Source organism: Penaeus monodon, chromosome 1, assembly GCF_015228065.2.
Source record: "Penaeus monodon isolate SGIC_2016 chromosome 1, NSTDA_Pmon_1, whole genome shotgun sequence".
NCBI classification, from domain to species: domain Eukaryota; kingdom Metazoa; phylum Arthropoda; class Malacostraca; order Decapoda; family Penaeidae; genus Penaeus; species Penaeus monodon.
Genome location: NC_051386.1, coordinates 45,670,890 through 45,691,143, shown reverse-complemented (window position 1 = coordinate 45,691,143; position 20,254 = coordinate 45,670,890).

The window sequence follows — 20,254 nt, the reverse complement described above, 5'->3', positions numbered from 1 at the left end:
CCGTACAAAAATAATAGCTATCAATGCGCGTGGCACTGCGACACAGCCGCACCTACAAACGCAAATTGGCAAGAGAAAGTATTCGCAAAAGTGGTCCAACTACGGAGGTTGGGAGAAAAAAAAAACTCGTTTGCTGCATCGCCTCGAAGATTAATGCAAGGGTTTTTCTCTTTTTCTCTCCTTAGCAACCGGGGTAAAGAAGTACTGATGGGATGAGAGGAAGGGCGAAGAAAAGAGAAAAAGAAAGTGGGGAGAAAGGAAAGTGAAGTAAAGGAAAGGGAGGAAAAGTAAAGGAAAGAAAATGAATGGGGAGATGGATAGGAGAAAGGGGAAATGGGAGGAGGGGGAAGAATGCCAAAAGGGAAAAGGAGTGGGATAATAAAGGTGAAGTGGGATTGCAAAGGGAAGAATGGAAATGGGAAAGACAAAAAAGAAGAGTGCGAGGGAGGGTGAACGTAAACGGAAGAAAAGGAAAGAATGGAAAGATAAGTATGTGCGTGCGTGCGTGTGTGGTTCTAGGAGGGCGGGGGGCGGAGAAGCAAAATGTGTGTCCACGCGGTGTGTGCGTCTCCCCGACGAGAGGAGACAAGGAAGCGCCCATGGGACCCATTCACGAGTCACCCGACCACCACGTGTCGAGGCGCCCCTGGAACATCCTTCACGCATGACAAACAGCGGCTGCCCATAGACGGATTAGCAGCACTGTGTGAGCTCGGTAACAAAACAGGCATCACTAACAGACCCACAGCTTTGGAATGAAAAAAGTACGGAGTTAAAAAGCAGACGTGATCGTTTATAGTCTCTCCCGTCTGCATCGGAGAGGGGATACAGAAGTTATATGTGGTCTTAGACACAAAAGTAAATCAAAAGACAACAGTCAGTCAATCAGATATTAGATATTGTATGAAGTCATGCTCGGCTCATTCCTTGAGCCCTCATCAAAATCCCAGTAGAGACGGGAGTGGGCAAAAGTGGGGGGAGGAAGTGGTGGGGGAACGGGGAGGTGGAGAAAGAAAGACAAAGACAGAAAGAGAGAGAGAGATGGGGGAGAGAGAGAGAGATAGGGGAGAGAGATGGGGGAGAGAGAGAGAGATAGGGAGAGAGAGGGGGAGGAGAAGAGATGGGGGAGAGAGAGAGAGAGGGAGAGAGATGGGGGAGGGAGAGAGAGACAGATGGGGGGGGAGAGAGAGAGAGAGAGATGGGGGGGGAGAGAGGAGAGAGAGAGATGGGGGGAGGAGAGAGAGAGAGAGAGATGGGGGGAGGAGAGGAGAGAGAGAGAGAGGGGGGAGGGAGAGAGAGAGAGAGAGATGGGGGGGAGGGAGAGAGAGAGAGAGAGATGGGGGAGGGAGAGAGAGAGGAGAGAGATGGGGGGGGGGAGAGAGAGAGAGAGATGATGGGGGGGGGAGGAGAGAGGAGATGGGGAGGAGAGAGAGAGAGATGGGGGGGAGAGAGAGAGAGAGAGATGGGGGGGGGAGAGAGAGAGAGAGAGAGGGGGGAGGGAGAGAGAGAGAGAGAGAGAATGGGGGAGGGAGAGAGATGAGAGAGAGAGGGAGGAGGGAGAGAGAGAGATGAGGGAGGAGAGAGAGAGAGAGAGATGGTGGGAAAGAGAGAGAGAGAGAGATGGGGGGGGAGAGAGAGAGAGAGAGATGGGGGGGGAGGAGAGAGAGAGAGAGAGAGAGAGAGATGGGGGGAGAGATGGAGGAGAGATAGAGAGAGAGAGGAGGAGAGAGAGAGAGAGAGAGAGTGGGGAGAGAAGCAGCAGTGAGCAGAGATGAGATGGGTGAGAGAACAGGAGGAGATGACTGAAGAGAGAGGGGAGAGGAGAGAGAGAGAGAGAGGGGAAAGAGAGGGAGAGAGAAGGGAGAGAAGAGAGGGGGGGGGAGGGAGGGGAGGGAGGGAGAGAGGGGGGAGAGAGAAGAGGGGGAGGAGGGGGGGGGGAAAGGGGAGGGGAGAGAGAGGGAGGGGGGAGAGAGAAGAGAGGGGGAGAAGGAGAGGAGAGAGGGAGAGGGGAGAAAGAGAGGAGGAGAGAAGGGGGAGAGAGAGAAAGAGAGAGAGAGAGAGAGAGAGAGAGAGAGAGAGAGAGAGAATGTGTGGGGTGGAGAGTGGTAATGACCGGAGGAAAAGGAGGGGAAGAAAAGAAACGCCATCCGGACTGGTTTCAAACTCCCAGGGAAACCTCAATTGGTGGGTCTGAACCTAATTTCCTCGCTTACAACTTTCTTCTCGGGTATTCGATGTGGCGGGGAGGGGGGGGGGAGGTGCGTGCCCACATCTCAACAAGCCTCAGGCTGTGCTAACATTAATAACAGGGCCGAATCAGGTGTCATTTTCGCTTTCACTACAGTTCTACTTGAAAGACTAACTGCCAATAACTATTATTATAGCGATGAGTATTGTATCATCATCATTAACACTAACAACATTACAAATACTGCCGTCACTACTGTACCAAATGTGATGATAATAATACGAATATAGTTATAAATAATACTAATAAGCAATAGTAATACCAATGTTACAAATAACAGAACAAGCAACAGCAGACAGCTATCATCTTCAGCCATCATCTTACGGACTCCGCTGCCGACAAGGTAACTGACCTTTCAAGAGTCAGAACTAGAATTTGAAGAAAAAAAACAGGTGCCTATAACAAGTAAGAAGCACCGAACCAAAACAGCAGGATTAACCTTGCCACTGACGTAGCCCTCCCCTCCCTTATTCCCTTGAAACCTCAAGGACAATAATACCACTAATGATGCTAACTTGACCAAACAACCCGTATGGTGTTACAGTGATTATCATCATTGTTGTAGTTATTTTCGAAGTTACGTCTACGTCAGGTAGCTGTACCTGACGTAGAAGTAATGGATAAGTCAGTGATGATCGACGGCCACTAGTGAAGGAAGTTCTTGCAGTGTCAGCGTTATAACACTCCTTTATCATCAGTTTCACGGTGTAGTCATATTAAAAGGTCCATTTATAACCGGCACAGATTCAACCATGGCAATCGATTTTTGTAAATGCAATCACCTGTAAATTAGCGCAAGTGGGTGGCCCCATGATCATCACTGTCAATAATAAGGTTTCCGGTTTTGGTTCGACTCAAATTCAATATTTTTCAGAGGGAGAACCTAGGCAACATTCTGAGTAATGCATGGATTTCTGCAGAATTTCTACGATTGCTATAATTGTTGCTCTTGTTATCACCATTATCGTCTTCAAAAAGATGTGGAACTTTGTAATACATATAATGCGCAACCTTCCAACGAAAGCAGGACGAATATACATACACCTAGATGCATACCAACAAAATCTAAAGAACTGCGAATTCCAAATTCCAAATAAGAAACAAAAGGCCAAACCCCATTAGAAAAAAGAGTAATATAAATAAATATTTGATTTCGCAACACTTTCCAAGACCTGGGAGGAGCTTCTCTGGAGCATTTTCGTAAAATCAAATTATGAGGGTTTCGCAGAATGCCCGACTGTAGAAGATGGGAGGGAGAGAGAATAAGAGGGAGAGAGAGAATAAGAGGGAGAGGGAGAGAGAGAGAGAGAGAGAGAGAGAGAGAGAGAGAGAATAAGAGAGAGAGAATAAGAGAGAGAGAATAAGAGAGAGAGAGAATAAAGAGAGAGAGAGAATAAGAGAGAGAGAGAGAAGAGAGAGAGAGAGAGAAGAGAGAGAGAGAGAGAGAGAGAGAGAGAGAGAGAGAGAGAGAGGAGAGAGAGAGAGAGAGAGAGAAGAGGAGAGGAGAGAGGAGAGAGAGAGAGAGAGAGAGAGAGGAGAGAGAGAAAGAGAGAGAGAGGTGGGGAAGCCTTTCCGGCGACCCAGGGCAGGACACTCCCTCAACCCCCCCCCTTCCCTCACTAACCCCCCCACCCCAGTTCCGGATCCCCAACCCTTTCCCCCCTGTTACAAAAAGCGGCTGGCCTGAGGTACATAACATGCTTTCCACCTTCCTACCCCGGGCCCTGTCCCCTCTTGCAGAGATAACACAACAAGAATCACGAACAAGGGTCACGCTACTACTTCTCTTCTAGATACTGCTTTATTCTATTTCCTCAAATTTTCGGTCAGAAAAAAAAAATATATATTGGAAGGAATTTAATTGGTGTGTGTGTGTGTGTGTGTGTGTGTGTGTGTGTGTGTGTGTGTGTGTGTGTGTGTGTGTGTGTGTGTGTGTGTGTGTGTGTGTGTGTGTGAGAGAGAGAGAGAGAGAGAGAGAGAGAGAGAGAGAGAGAGAGAGAGAGAGAGAGAGAGAGAGAGAGAGAGAGAGAGAGAGCATAGTTGACAAGTACACTACTGGAACCTCCTGAAACCTCTTCACTTTGTTCGACTCCAGCTTCGAACAAGTCGTACATTGCGGGGCCCTATCAGCCAGTTATAATCTGATATATTTCACGCAAGTCTAAGAATAGTTAGGAGGTTTCTTGAGATCAAGTGAATACACAAGGATGTATAAGCGGTTTTTGTGTCATCTTGGCATTTTATCAGATACACGCTCACACAATATGAGTAAAATCTTAAGTAAATAACGAAATTTTCTGCAGCAACACGGTTAGAAATTTTAACGCGTCCGGGTTATTTCACATGACATTGGCTTCGGTGGGATTAAATCTTCAAAATCATTCTGGACGCTTTAGCCGACTCTTATGGACAAAACTATAAATGAATACGCTGTGTGCCTTGAATTTTTTATACAATAAAGGCATTATCCTGTTGTGCGAAATCTGGAAAATAATATTTCACTTTCTATTTGAAGAACAATATATCTACAATAAGTAATTACATACGATGCAGAGTAGTATATTGTTATACAATATTAAACAATATTTCAGTGTTTGGGCTTTCGGGATGTTACAAAAAAAAAGGCTGTGTGTGTGTAGTATGTACATTTTTTTGTAGCATCCCCGAAACCCCAAACATTGATACGTTCTCAAATATGTTAGCCATTTAAGCGTACATTACCGGAACCTGCTGAAACATCTTTTCGTTTCGTTAATCTTCAGCTTGAAAAGTCTATAGAACTTTTGGTTCTAGAATTTCAAACGAGTCCGAGTCATTTGACGCGGTATTGGCTTCGGTGGAACAAATATCTTCAAAATCATTTAGAAAGCTCTGTTTTAACCTGTTAAGAAATAGGCTGCATACCTCAATTTGTTCACATTCTGCAGGTATTAATGCCAAGATACTCCTGGTTTGTAAAAATGGACATCACTCGTTGTGGATACAGTAAGATGAAATGTTGCGAACATTATTATTCCACTTTCTATTTGTGGAACAATGGATATACAGTAAGTATTCAAAACAAATCGTTTGAATCTGAGAAGTGCATTTGAAAATTACCACAGCGAAGCGTGGTGTGTGTAAAGTAACAAGGTGCGTTGCAGAGTAGTAATAACCCCCCCTCACTATATATATATATATATATATATTTTTTTTTTGGCTTAAAAAATTAAATCAACATGTTAAATATTTAAATTCTCTGTATGTGTGAGTGTGCGTGCGCGTGCGCGTGCGCGTGTGTGTGCGTGCGATGTTTTTCTCTGTTTTACTAGCGAGTAAGGGAGGTCACCCCTAGCACTCTTTGCATCATTCATGAGGGCGGGAAAGCAAACAATAACGAGGCGGGAAGGCGGTTAAACTCCTGGACACAGCGAGAGCACAATAACCATGTAAAACAAGCGGCCGGGCGCGTCCTGCCGGTTCCTTCGACGGGTACACGCGAGCCACACACCGCGCCCTGCTCTCCCGACGCGGCCCCGCTCGTTCATTCTTACATCATGTTAACTCGATGCAGATAAAATATTTATACAAGTAATCATTCGTTATTTCATTCATTCATTCATTCACTCTTTCTTTCATTCACTCATTCACATGTATGCGGGTGTACCTACGCTCATAGAAAGGACAGAATTCTTATATAGTACATGCTTAGGAGATTATACCAGCGTACATATATCGAGGCTCAAAACTGCAACCGTCTACCCCCTTAAATACTCTAATAATTTAACAATAGAATATTTACAGTAATAAAAATAACAAAAATAATGATAATAAGAAACAATAATAATAAGTAACAATTAGAACAACAATAAAGCAATGATAAGGACAATAATAATAATAAACGAAGAGGGAAAACAACCCTTCTCTACTAACTTGCGAGGCTTTCCTTTTCCTACCATCGCCCCACCAAGTCCTGCCAGCCACGCCCCCTCTCGATCTATTCCGGGCTTGTAAGTCTCAAAGGCTTGGAAACTCATCCCTAAGAGGCGGTCTCTTCTGTATTACTAAGATCTGCCATCACAATGAAATTACAGTGCATCGTTCCCGCACTCTTATATTTTCCTAGTATTCTTGGTTGGCCCGTTCTTCTCATTTTCCCAGTGTTCGGGAAGGAAAGAAAGTTGTGTTTAAATCCATCTTTCATGGGCGAGGTGACTCTTGACAGACTGGTGAGGCAGACAAAGAAAAAGAGGAAACGCAGAGACGAGAGAGGATATAAATTAAATCAAGTGATGAATCTAACATTACCACAAGAGAAAACGCAGAAAGGTCAACCTAAACACGGAAAAAATCAAGGAATCTCGGACCCTTCAGAGGACGACAGTAGTTCATCTCCGTTATGCTTGGAGCGCGGCGCCACGTCGTTGAGTCGCCGACGGACACTCCCAGAATGGCTGCGGAGGAGACGAAGGGAAGGAAGGGAAAGACGACTCCCCGCCCTCCCTTCCCTCTCTCCCCATTTTCACTCTCCCTCCCTGCCTTTGGTAGGCGGACAAGGAAGGTTTGTGGGAAGAGGGAGATAAATAAAATGAAATTAAAAGGGAAAGGAAAAAGAAGAGCATGCGAAACATCTAAACGAGCCACTGAACGTATTGGGAAAACAGAAGATGCGCATGCAAGGAAAAAATATAAAGAAAAGTTCAGAATGTGGGAAAAAGGAAATTTAAGATGAAGCGAGAGAAACGGCAGGCGGAAAAGATATGAGCTTGGAGAAGTGTGCAGAAGGGTAGTAAAGAAAGATTAAAAAACAACTGAATGGAGGGCTGTGACTTTCGAGTTCATTTATATACAGAAATTTTTTTATGCTCTCTAAGAAGACAAAGACAGAAGTCAAGTATTTCATCGAAGAGGTTGAACTAATCAATATAGAAGACAAGGGTCTTGTAAATATATTCAGCAAGTGATATTCTGCGGATAGCGCTATTCGGTCGCCATATCTAGTACGTGACAAAAATAAGCTGGGTCCAGTGTTGCGGTTTGCAGGGGAACTCCGAGCAATAAAGAGAAATATAGAGAGAGAGGAAGAGAAAGAAGGGAAAAGGAAAAAAAAAAAGAGGGAGAGAAAGAAAAAGAAAAAAAGGAAGAGGGAGAGAAAGAGGAGAAAAAAGAAAGAGAAAAAAGGAGAAAAAAGAGGGAGAGAAAGAAGAGAAAAAAGAAAGGGGAAGACAAAGAGAGAAAGTCCTCTTTCCTCTGCCTCGATCCATCCCTCGAACCATCAACGTCGGTCGTCTTTGATGAGAGCCACTCTGGAATTCAAGATGGGGGGGGGGGGAGGTATTGCTAATGCCTGGTTCCCTTCGCTCAATGTTACTGGCGAAAATGGGCGCACCTGTTTCTCCAGATGTTATTATGTGGCTGACGAGGCTTCCCATCTTTGTAATGCTATGCATGTATTTATTAACATTTTATGACCTGGGCGTTTGGGATGTTTATATACCTAAAACACGCCAATCAACACTACCTATATTCGGCATGGATTGATGGTTGCAAACTGCATGGGCCAAAAACAATAAGGCCCTTATGTGGAATGCATCCAAAGAACCAAACAAGCAAATGAAAAATGTTTTACGAAACCAGTTCTGATCAACCTGACAGACTCTTCGAGTGACCCGTCCTGCTGCTCCGGGGCTCATAGTCCGCCTAACCCCCCCTCATTCTCTCTCTCTCTCTCTCTCTCTCTCTCTCTCTCTCTCTCTCTCTCTCTCTCTCTCTCTCTCTCTCTCTCTCTCTCTCTCTCTCAAATATACACCCTATAGTACTTTTACCTATCTCCATTTCTTTCTTTCAGAACCCTTTAGTATAGTCTTTATTTCTCTTTATCTCTTTCTTTTTTCTTTCTTTCTCCTTTCTTTCTTGGTCTTTCTCCCCCTCTCTCCTTCCGACATTACTTGTGTGACAAGTCACCCAAGTTCAATCGCCTCACTTGGATGACTTTTCTTTCATCGACTTGTTCACATTTTTTTTTCGATACTTAATTCTTTCATTAGATTTCCCCTTGCATCTCGCCTCCAAACGTATAATCCCGTAAGAATAAATACAGAAAACGCATGTGTACAACCCGCAATCTAGGTGTACTAACTAATGACAAGAACAATGACGAGCCTAAAACCTAACTGTTAATAGCAATAATTCGTTCAAAGTGGCCACGATACCAGTCGCTCGTCTCGTCGATCCCCGAACCTGCGCCAATCTCGATTCCTTTTGGGGGGATTTTTTCCCGCCCTCGACGCCTCGAAGGAACTCCAGTCAGGAGGACCTGTTCTCGTCCCCTCCCCTCCCCCTCCCAACGTCTCCGTTCAAGCAAAGGAGACCCCGGTGCCCAATGCTGGCAAGAAACTGAAGGCGTAAATAAATGAAGACAATAGACGTTTCTCCGTGGGTCTCACCCCATGCCAGCTTCCATTCACGGACGCCGCCAAGACGCCTCTCGAAGGTCGGCGACAGCAGTATGCTCCTTCCACGCCCTCCCTTCCTCTCATTTCTTGTCCCATTTCTTGCTCCGAATTCCATTCTCGGGAAGGTGGTGGTGGCACAAAGAGGGAAAGGAAAGAAGCAGAAAACGGAGAGCAGAAGATGATAAAAACCAAGAAGGTAGAGACGGAAAATGGCGTAGAAGACGTGGAAGGTGTTAAAAACGAAGACGAAAAAGCGGATAACGAAAACGAACGGGAAAGAAATAGAGACGACTTAGAAGAGGGAAAAGAAACTCCTACCTTGTCTGTGTTCCCCTAACGAAGCACAGGCGAGGCAGAAAACGTAGACTGAATATCAAAAGGGCAGTGGGAAGGGTAACAAAACGAAGATGGGGAAAGTGGGGGGGAAGCAGGGTTGGGAGGGATCTAGGGGGGGGGGGGGAAGGTTACAGGAAGGCTGGGTCAGGTCAGTTCAACAGCATGACACGTTCTAACGGCCTGCTTTCCTCTTCCTCCTTTGCATGACTTGCAAGAAGACAATATTGTTCCCCTTAGTGTATGACCGAGAGATAGAAATAGACATGTGTGCGTGGGGGGGGGGGGGGTGAGAGTGAGTGAGTGAGTGAGTGAGTGAGTGAGAGAGAGAGAGAGAGAGAGAGAGAGAGAGAGAGAGAGAGAGAGAGAGAGAGAGAGAGAGAGCGCGAGCGAAGGAGGGAGATAGAGGAGAGAAGAGACCATACGCAAAAAAAGAAAAAATGGAATGCAATTTGCAAACCGTACCCAAATAACAGTTTTACTAAAATACATATAAATAAATAAATAAATAAACAAGTAATCTTTATGACAGTTTTTATTCGTCAAAGACAACGGGCATCTCATCCGCAGTCATTTTTTTTCTAATTAGACTTCGTGTCTTATTCTTCTACATTTCTTTTCAAATATTCTTTACTCGTCCCGTCTCCCCAAGATTTATTTCTGTCCCTTCTCTCCAAGATTCCTCCACTTCCTTCATTCTTAATATTCATTGTTACTCGCTAATTGCGCCATCTTTTTTCTGATGTTGTTAATGCTGATGTTGCTGCCCCCTCCTCCCTCATACCAACCCCACTCCCTCATCCCACTCCATTATTTTACCAACTTGTGTTAAGTCCCCCTCACCCCCCTTGCTAACAGACCTGCAAATGTCACCTGCTCTAATAAACCACAAAACAGAACGGAACATGCCAAAAAGGACAGCTAGTTTATTTTCGAAGAGGGCGGGGTCGGATACAGAGAGGGAGAAGGTAAAAAGGGAATATAAAAAAAAAGGATGCGAAAGACTGAGGCGTAGATACGATGACACGAAAATAAGGTAATGGGGAAAAAATGCGAAGCGTCAAATTGGAACGTAGGAAAAAGGGGGGGGGGGGGCGAGCGAGTGAAATAGCATAGTAATGTGCAACATCTTAAAAACATAATATGAAGGCGGCTGCGCATACATGCTATTGTATACATTGTTTTTTTTCTTACTTTTCTAATCTCCGCGAGCACGCACTCCCAAGGACATGTATTTAATAAAAGAAAGATAATTGAAGAAAATACCTTGGAAATAGAAAGAAAGGAAAAGAAAAATGAGAATGAGGAAGAGCATACGAAAGTACTGAACAAAATGGGAAAGGAGCAGCACGCCCACGCCCAAGACCCTTCTCCTACGCACACGCCCGAACGCCACTCATCAAGCCGAGCGCCCGCGTGTATTTGCCTAACAGTGCCCCTGCAACGGCTGTCATCCTCGTGCTCGCCGCTGCCCCTCGACCCAGTGACCTAGCATCGCACCGCCTGGCACGACGTCGACGCCGAGATTTGGTCTCGGGTTCAATGCCTGAGCTGTGGCCAAACGCTTCCCGTATTACGACCCTTTCCTTTCGTCTTTCTTTCAAATTATATCTGTAATTAGTTATACGTTCTCCGCTGTTCCTTTATATATATTTCTGTACTCTGGTTTCATGTTTCTAACTTTACCTTTTTGCAATCGTTTAAAGCATGCTCCAATCTCCATCGACATATCTAAATCCAAAGTTCCATCCACTGATCAAGAAAGTAGGTAGATCGAGATCGAGAAAAAAAAGAACTTCACAAAATATCGGTCGCTGCTTTCCTTAAACCGGTTCGTTCTGAGACGACTAAAATCACACAAAAAATAAAAAGTTGAACAATACGTAAATTAATATACAAAGAAGTTGTCATTCCTACGCGCCCTCTCTTTCTTCGGAACCTGTCTCCTCAGTGCTATTTTCGGTAGTTTCTGGACTCGTCTAGTCCAAGTTCAAGACATGACCTTAACTCACTTTCAGCAGCTTTTTTACGGATCTGACCACTGCCATGAATAGGAGGGGGCGTTGGCAATGACGGTTGTGATGATGATGTCGTGAAAATGGCGCTAGTAACACTACCACTTGTCACAAAAACACTAGCAGCAGCAATGTGAGCTAGCAATAAATTAGCCAGCCAATAAGAAAGCTCAAACAACCAAGCGAAAGTTCAAACAAAATCCCTGCAAACTCCCTCCACAAAATCGGGCTGCGACACGTTCGTAAACAATGCTAGTGGACTTGCACTTCCCCTTCTAACAATTCCTCTTTTTTCTCCATCCGCCGCCATCCACAACTCGCCTAAACTTGTCTGCCTCCGACCGTCTGTCTGCCTGCCTGCCTGCCTGCCTCCGACCGTCTGTCTGTCTGTCTGCCTGCCTGCCTGCCTGCCTGCCTCCGACCGTCTGTCTGTCTGTCTGCCTGCCTGCCTGCCTGCCTGCCTGCCTGCCTCCGACCGTCTGTCTGTCTGTCTGCCTCCGACCGTCTGCCTGCCTGCCTGCCTCCGACCGTCTGCCTGCCTGCCCTGCCTCCGACCGTCTGCCTGCCTGCCTGCCTGCCTCCGACCGTCTGCCTGCCTGCCTGCCTGCCTCCGACCGTCTGCCTGCCTGCCTGCCTGCCTCCGACCGTCTGCCTGCCTGCCTGCCTGCCTCCGACCGTCTGCCTGCCTGCCTGCCTGCCTGCCTCCGACCGTCTGCCTGCCTGCCTGCCTGCCTCCGACCGTCTGCCTGCCTCCGACACAATTTACCAATATCAAAATTTCTAAATATAGCCTATGACATTTATTATGCATTTACAAAATTACCTTTTTGCTGTCGGAACCGAGATACTGTTTCTCCTCTGTTCGGCAGAGCGTATGTGCAAGGGCGTGGCACCCTTCGACGAAGGAACCTCCATCTCGGATCTCGCCTATCTACCCCTGAATCATCATGGACAGGTTACATCCCTAAACCTACACCTCGAACATTCCGTAGAGGAAACACGGTTAGCCTCCAACGTTCTATAACCCCTATCTTCCCAGTACAGCTTAAGAAAAAAAATGGTCTCCATTTTGTTAGCAGCATACTTGCTGTACAATCTACTCGTCTGGATGCAATCGTGTATGCGATTATCTGTAAATAGTGTACTTTGCCATTCATTTTGGCACGATAGTTTTTTTTTTTATAATACACGTCGCAAGTCTTTTTTTTATCTCGCAATCTCCCTCCCCTTCCCACCCTTTCCTCGCCCTATTTACCAGTGTGTGCGAATCCCAGTGACCTCCTCGGCAGGCAGACGAGCGGTAAACTGATCCGGGCGGGACACGATATCTATACGCTTATGAAGGGCGTGAGAACGGTTAGACGGTACGAAAAGCGGTGATGCAAAGGGCCGTGGTTAGGGAGGGGGAGGGGCCACACGAGACAAGTGAGTAGTAGTAATAATAATAGAAGAAAGAAAAATAAGGAGTTAAAAGAGAAATATACGGGAAAAAAATAAGGAATCCTATGGAATAATGTGAAAGGAGGAAAAGAGGAGGGGGAGGGTGAAAGGAAGGAGGAGATGAGGGAAAGGGAGAAGAAAAAGAGCTAACAGTGCTCTTGAATATAAACCACCAAAGAGAAAAAGCCAAGAACTCTTAGCCATCATCTTCCGCGCGTCACGGAATGCGACAGTGTAATCCAACCAAATATTAAAATAAACACCTTGCCACTCTATTGAACTTTTTCCATGGCCTCCATAAGGGATTTCTCAATTACATAAAACCACTAACTACCATTCTCCCCCTTCCTCTTCTCATGACTCCCTTCCCCCCCACCCTCCCTCCATATGTCTATTTCCATAAGAAATGTAAGAGGAAAGGCATTTTTTCATTTTGTATCAGCCTCCAATTACCTCTTCCCTTTCGTGCCCGAGAGGCGTTATTCAAATCATAGAAACGGCGAAAAAAAGATGGTGCGTTGAAACCATATAATTAGAGCAAGAAGCAAAACCAGGACAAGCCAGAAAAAAGGCTCCTGTAAAGGGATGGGGGAAAGGGTGGGAGGGATGGGGAGGGGAGGGGAAGGTTTAGGGGAGGGATGGGGGAAGGGAAGGTTTAGGGGAGGGACAGGGGGACGGGAGGGGAACGTAGTGCAAAGACGAGTACCAAGAACCCGGATGTGTGACCCCGATTCCCCAGAGCAAGGTGGCTGACCCTGCTCGTCACTCCAATGGCCTAATACCGTTGCCGCCCTCCCCTTTCCCTCCCCCCTTCAGCTCCACCAGCCCTGTCTCCTTCCTTCCCCCTCCCCTTCTCGCCCTCCGCCAACCCTCTCCCCTTGCCTTCCCCTTTTCCCTCCATCTTACCCTGCACGAACCACCCTCTCCCCCTTTCCCTCTCCCCAACCCTCTCTCCTCCTCCCCTTTTTCCCTCAGCTCCACCCCCCCGCCCCCCCCCCCCCCCTCTCTCCGACTCCCTAACCCCCTCCCCAAATCTACCACCCCTCTCCCTCTCCCTTTCCATTCTTCCCTCCCTCTCATCCGCCTCCTCCCTCTCCCTTCTCCCATCCCCCTCCCTATCCTAGATAACAAGCTACTTATCCAGTTTTTACGATCACTTTCCAAATGTCACTTTTTCCCAGCGGTTATGGCGCCGCGTATGGAGACGGGGGAGAAGGGGGAGAAAGGAGAGAAGAAGGGGGAGAAAGGAGAGGAGGAGGGCGGGAAAGGAGAGAAGAAGGGGGGGGGAAAGGAGAGAAGAAGGGGGAGAAAGGAGAGGAGGAGGGCGGAAAAGGAGGAGGAGGAGGTGGGGGGAGACATATAACCGCAAAAACATGGCAGCGAAGAATGAATAAACTAAATTCAAGATTTAGAGAATGTTATTGTGCGCGCGCGCGTGTAAGATTGTGTGCAAGAGTGCGTGTGTGTGTGTTCGTGTGTGTGTGAGAGCTTTTTTGTGTGTGTGTGTGTGTGTTTTGTGTGTGTTGTGTGTTCGTGTGTGTTGTGTTTGTGTGTTGTGTGTGTGTGTGTGTGTGTGTTGTGTGTGTGGGTGTTGTGTGTGTGTGTGTGTGTGTGTGTTGTGTGTGGTGTGTGTGTGTGCGTGTGTGTTGTGTGTGGTGTGTTCGTGTGTGTGGTGTGTGTGTGTGTGTGTGTGTGTGTGTGTGTGTGTGTGTGTGTGTGTGTGTGTGTGTGTGTGTGTGTGTGTGTGTGTGTGTGTATTTACGTGTGTGTGTAATAAACCTTCAGACGTACACGTGGTTCAGAGCCATAAATTGGCCAGACTTGTGGGCCTTCGAGAAATTTCAACGACTCGGGCATCGCGGTCCAAGGAGGACACATGCAACGCACATGCAACGTAAAATTAGCATACCTATCCCGTGTTAATAGCAGCTGTCACTGAAAGGTAAGCAAAGCCTGTCGCTCTCTTTAACCAAGTGAAAAAGTCTGCATTGCTACGAAAGCAGGGAGGGTAAACTGTTAAAGCAGACAACAACTCATTTTCGCTTCTTGATTCTCCACATTTTGTTCGTCTTATTCTTCATCTCATCTACTCCGTCTTCATTTTGGACTTCATCGGATCCTTCACCTGATCCTCCTCTTCCTCCTCCCCCTCGGCCATTGTCTAAACGCTTGCACCTTAAGAGCAGCCATTTCCTAAACCTGTTCGGTGACCTTATATCTACTTGTGCTAATAATGGTTGGATAGGGTGGATGGGGATGGGGATGGGGATGGGGATGGGGAAGGGGAAGGGGTAGAGGGAGCGGGTAGGCTGGGAGTTTCTTGTGACACCTGCTTGCCAGTTTCCACATGATAAAGCCCAAGGAGCGAATCAGGTCTCCGGACTGGCTTCAACCTTCTATATTTTTCTCTCAATATATGTCACTATGTTGAATCAATCATTCAAGTTACTTCCATTGATTTCCATCGCTGCGAACGTATAATTAAGGTACGGTTAGACTGACCAACTATTTCGTTGGAATCCAACGATCATCAGTGACTTGGAACCCACCCGCCCATCCGTTTTGGTTACACTACGAAAAGAACCACCAGCTCAGTCCACTGGATCGCAGCATCAAAACAAATCGTGTCCGCAGTCCCTCGTCAGTAGTTGCGATGGATCCTGACACTTGCTTGTTTCCAAAAGTGGATGTTTTATATTCCAAAGGACATTTACTTAGCGTACTTTCTCTAAAAGAGAGGCAATTGCTTCCGAATTCCACATTCTTTACAGAAATGACGAGAAGACGTTCTTCTCTTCGAAAATTGCGCGCTTGTTTATGTTCGTCCGTCAAAGAGGATAAAAGATTATTGCATTGTTTTTTTTTTTTTTTAATAAAAATTAATAAATAATTATGATAATTTACAATTATAATTAATGATTGAATTTTATTATATATTATTAATTAAAATGCATAAATATTAATTAACTAATGCCATGTATACTATACTCTCTCAAGATATGATTTTCCACTGGAACATCGATGGATCCAGGGGTTTGGGACCATCGCTTCGGACGAGTAGGCAAAAAATACACTGGAAGGGACCAGTCGGGGGGCAAATCCCTCTCAAAGGGATTAGATTTCATGAATCGATGGCCAGTGAAACCACACCTTAAGCTACAGACATTATGTGACAAAGTGCATTTTAAATTTTCATCTCTAAAAAAATTTCTCATATACTTCCTTTCCTCCTAATTACAACTCAGTCTCGGTTTTTCCTTCTCCCTATATTCTTAACCCAATCACCCCGGATTTATGTTCTGTCCCTTGTAAGTTTTTGTGAATTTTGTTACATACAGATGACTCCACATGTGCTCAGCCTCCAAGGAGTCTATCAGTAGGCCCTACCGACTGATCTTGATTTCCCCTTTCCCTTTGAATTGGCGGGAAATGCGTTTTTTCCTTTTAAACAATTGATATCAATACTGTATTATGTTATTGAGGTTATGATTATTAAAGTATCTTTTAAAATCTTGTTAACATTTAAGACAATGCAAAAGATCCTTTCCAAGAGCCAAGGAAAAGGGTAAACAGGAAAAGGTAGGACTAATAAGTGACCCCTTGATGACTAAGCACTTGTAGAGCCATCTATGTGTGAATACAATAAATAAACCTGTGTTACAGTGGGCATGGCATGTATTCTTGCCAAACGTGCCGATTGGGTTAATTCATTCTTGTTAAAAACCCCAACGTTATATTAAGTGACCCCTATTTTTCGACCCGTTTTCCTTACACATTTATGAAGCCATTTTCTTCGGATCTTTCCTCGTCAGGGTACCTTAAAAAACAAACTCAATTTACACGTTCTGTAGTTTATCGGGAAATTGACTTTACCACCTCCACAGTTGTCTATATCAGCAGAGAGATAACAAGAAACCGAGTGGTATAGAAAATATCTAACTATAGCAACATGAGATACGTTCAGCTAAAAGTTGTCACGGTTAAGTTTTCACCGGTTTACGAAAGATACGAATATTTTAGTGCAACAAATTATGAAATGCTAGATGTGAGGGCCCGTTTTCTTCCTTCTTGTTGCACAACGCGTGAATCAATACTAAGGCAGGGGACCTCTGTCTAAAGATAGCAACACCCAGAAAGAACGCATAAAAATATAAGCCCTTGCATTATCAAATTTCACATCAATCTGCTACGCTATTCCGAAGACACTCATGTTCGCGGCACGATATACTAGCCCTAACTTTTTAAATCAAACAAAACGAATGATAGGCGATTTTTAATTGTCGACTGGTATTGGAAATGGACTGCAAATGTAAGTAACAAACATGCTTTCAAATCAAGCCCCGTTGAAATCTGTCTTTCTTATCAATCGAACTGCCTTTTGCGACAATTAATCATTCCGTATGCTTAGAAAGTCGGGGCAGGTCGACAGCAATCCTGCGGTGAAAATCTTCGCCACGTCTCTGCCGCTTTCACGACGGAAGATTTGTATCTCGTTCCTATTACAGGAATCCAACTTTTTCTTATCCAAAAGGGCCCAACTCTTTCTAGACCTTTCATTTGTTGGCTACCCTTTTTTTCTGTACTGCAAAATTTAAAATGAAACCCGTTCTAGTTCAAACTAGTTTCCCGGCAATCAATTTCGGCAGATTTTCGCCCAGGTGTTCGCCACGAATACACCACCTGTGAGAGGAGGAAGCGCAAAGGGTCAGCCCACTAACCACAGCGTCTTAACATAAATTCTTAAATATAAATCCTATGATAAAGACAGCCAAGCATCTCTGGATAGACGCACGCACAGAGGGACAGGATGTGGGCCATGGGGGTGCATGGAAGGGGGATGTTAACTGTAGCTACAAGTTAATGTCTACCAGCCGCGACAACCTGTCTCAATTCCTAATTGACCCGTAACATCTGTGGAACGCAGATGTCCACACATGCCACCTTGCTGATGACATGATCATGTGTACTTGATACTTTTACCTCGGTTCTTTCACTCCATAACTTGTCGTTATCATTGTCATCATCACTTATTATCATCATTTATCAATTTCAAAAGGGCAATTTCCCCTAAATGAGATTAAAGTGGAATCGCAAAGAGCACAGTCAAACTAGTAATTATGCCACAGTGTCAATCGCTTGCAATGGCCACCGTCCTTCCTACTCTATACAATGACCAACAATTCTCTAATACATTACACCGACAAGTCATTTGATAACAGATCCCAGGGAGACTACGAGCTACATTTTGTCAGAATATACGTATAGAGCTTGTCTTTTGCCGAAAAGCTGGTGTCTCGTAAACATTCTAAAGTGCAGAAACAGCAGTAGTAGTTGTTGGTAGTAATAGGGGGCGGCGGTGGGAGCAGCAGTGATAGTAGTGGTGGTGTTAGAAGAGGCAGTGGCAGTAGCAATTTGTATGATTATTACTGAAGGATGACAATAACACTGACCAATATGCCCAAATTTCACATGGGAACTTCTAATTCGTGGCCATATCATCACTGATATGGCCACGTGAACTTTTTTTTTCACGGGTACGACAATACAAAAAACTTTCGGATATGCATTCTGGCATCACTGGAGATATATACAATATAAATTACCGAACACAATATAAATTACTGTAAATTGCATATCTGACATGTCCCGCGCCGAAAGAAGTGTGCGATACTACGACACGGCAACAGCAAAAACTAGGTGGAAAAAAAAAAAAAAAAAAAAAAAACCCTGCACAAGTTACTCAAGTTTTTCCTAGTGTTGTAGGTTTTCTCTGGCCCTTGTTGGAACTCTATAGATTTTATTCTGGGCTGCCGCTGTCGAAAAACAATGCAGGAATGCAAGGGTTGCAGCAACGTGAGCCTGTGCAGGATGCCGCATCGGCAACCTCTTCATCCCCGATCCCCAAGATGCGAACACAAGTGATGCACAGCCATTCAGTTCAGCTCACTCTCAACATGTATGAATGAATCTAGTCTACAGCCAATTAGTCAAAGCGAGAAATGCACAGCGTACAAGGCTAGTGGTGGAAGAGGGAGAAACGAGGCGAGAGTTTGAGAATGCCGAATGCTGTGGCTCCTATTTCTCCCCAGAGGTGAAGTAGTTATACGGGCAAAACTCGTTTAATTCAGATTGCATTTGTGACTACATCTAACTAATATTAGAATATATAAGCGTTTCTGTTTGCTAATCTGTCTTTGTAAAAAAAAAAAATCCAAGACCCATCTTAATTACATATATATTACAATCGGCAACAAGCAAAAAAAAAAGTGCGGTTTTAATTTTTATAACTATTAATTGCTCACTTTATTACATACTGTTACCTTTTGAACAACAAAATATGAAACAAAAAGGCCTTTTATGTTCCCATGAACAGGTTTACAAAACGTGAATGAAAAAATCGTGAAAAATAAGTAGTAATATTAGTGAGGTATTTAATGGAACGTTGGTGAAACGTCACCCAATATAGTGCTAGGGTTCCGTCACGTACACGTGATTCTTTTGCAAAGGAATGGAGAAAAAAGTCGTTTTCGACAGTAAAAAAACGACGACGGCGAAGAATGAAGGGAGAAAACAAAGTTTGGAAAGCCTGGGGCGAAAGGGAACGGGGAATATAATTATTGATACAAAAAAGTAATCCATATACAAGAGCACTTATAGTCACAATAAGTTGCTTTTTCTTATAATTACAGCTTACACTGATAGCTCTTATCTTTACCTAAGGTGACAGACGATCCTGGGAAACCCATGTTAAGGATACGTAAGGCAATCGGATGGTCCTTGTTCATTAATCCCCAATTTCATACTCACTTCATTGGTACTATTTACATATACTAATAAATGTATTTTTTCCCACAGAATCCTGTCGTTCATACACATATTCCAACTGCATCCTTAGAATCCATCTGGGCAAGCTTAGTCTATGGCCAATTACCAAATTTTTCCCTTTAAATATCCTATTATTTCTTCTCAATACCAGGGGTTTTATTTCCTACTAAATCCTTCTAATCAGCAACAACTTACTCAGGCCACATAATTACATTTCTTCCAATTCTCCACACATAAATACTATACTCACCATAATCTTAAACTGAGAGCATCCATTACACAACATCACTAAATACATTCAGACAGTATTTCCTTAATGCACAAATTTTTCCATTCTTAGCAACACCCATTTCTCACTTCATGCATTGGGAACCACACCCATTATAATTACCAAAATACAATGATTTTTACACGCATCCAAAAAAACGCCTATACTATAAAACCCCAAGACTTTGAACATACTCTACCCAATTAATCCCGAACGCAATTACACTTCAAATGCTCCCAGAAGACCACAACCCGCACGACAGCATTATTTTCCCTCCCAATGAACTCCCAACTCACTATGGGTGACCTCTCCTTCAATCATCCCGAATATGTTTTTTAATAAGAATGTTAACATAGTACACTTGCATACCCCTTAATAAGCAAAGCTCCATCGTATTTTTATTTGTTTACTCTCATTTAACTCCCCCGAACGTACTGGCAGACCCCTTCAGTCACCGGTTTCTGTCCTTTAATTGTGCACTTTATAACCCCTAAATTTTCCCTTACATGACGTGTTTAGGTAAACTTCCATTATAGTTTCATTCGCTGCCTATCACGTCGAGTCAAATCTGGTCGTGTCATGGGTAAAGGTCAAGTTCAATATTCTCGAATCAATTAAAACCGGCAAGCGTTATTTTAACAAAATTAAAACTAAACACACTAAACTCCCATGCCTCCAACTATCAAAAATA